This window comes from Sinocyclocheilus rhinocerous, unplaced genomic scaffold (genome assembly GCF_001515625.1).
Source record: "Sinocyclocheilus rhinocerous isolate Xijiao unplaced genomic scaffold, SAMN03320098_v1.1 scaffold1180, whole genome shotgun sequence".
Classification (NCBI taxonomy): domain Eukaryota; kingdom Metazoa; phylum Chordata; class Actinopteri; order Cypriniformes; family Cyprinidae; genus Sinocyclocheilus; species Sinocyclocheilus rhinocerous.
In genome coordinates this window covers 1390057-1390887 of record NW_015665886.1, presented here as the reverse complement: position 1 = coordinate 1390887, position 831 = coordinate 1390057, and positions in this window count along the sequence as shown.

Genomic DNA, 831 nt, shown 5'->3' with positions numbered 1-831 from the left:
TAGCCCTTAGTCATTTTCTCTGCGCTCGAGCAGCTGTAGCGACAACAATGTCTCATAAGCAATGCAATTGTTTTGTAGTTGGATGTAAAAGTAGACATGTGTAGGGATTTCTATATATATATAACAGACACTGATATGCCATGGAATCATCCCAGCACATGACTCCAATATTCGGGGGCGATTTCCTGTCAGTCTTGTCTCATCTACTCATGAGATCTAAACTAATTCAATCAGGAGACAACAAAGCTTTCTTTGTATCAGAACTGGAAGGTTCGTTCACAACATATAGAAACCACGATGTCTTGTGACCACCAATGAATGTAACTATTATATCCAAACAGGAAAAGGACAGTAATTTAATCACGCCCTCAAGCCTGCAAGCACGGGATATATACTTGACTACCCCATGACTGTTGACCACCTGCTTCCCTCCCTTCCTTTCTCTATTAGCAGAGGAAACGCGGAAATTGCATGGACCAAGTTAAAAGACTACATTTAAAATCATTTAAAGTATCGGAGCAATATATTCACAAATAATATGTTTTATGTCTGATATATGTGTGATGTGTTTCCCGTAATCGGTGCAAGTTTAACCAATGTGGTATAACACCTTTTAGTTATTACGATTACTGTGTATGCAAAATACCTGTTGTTTGAGCTTGAATGAAAGCTTGTTTTATTCACAGAACATTGGTGTGAGTGAAAAATTGATATTCGGCATCATTTTCCGGTGATGATATGTTTATAAGAAGTTATTAAAACCTGCAGAAATACTCCCCACAAACAGCATGTGATTCATGCATGATAAGGAACAGTATGGGGCGTGGCTAA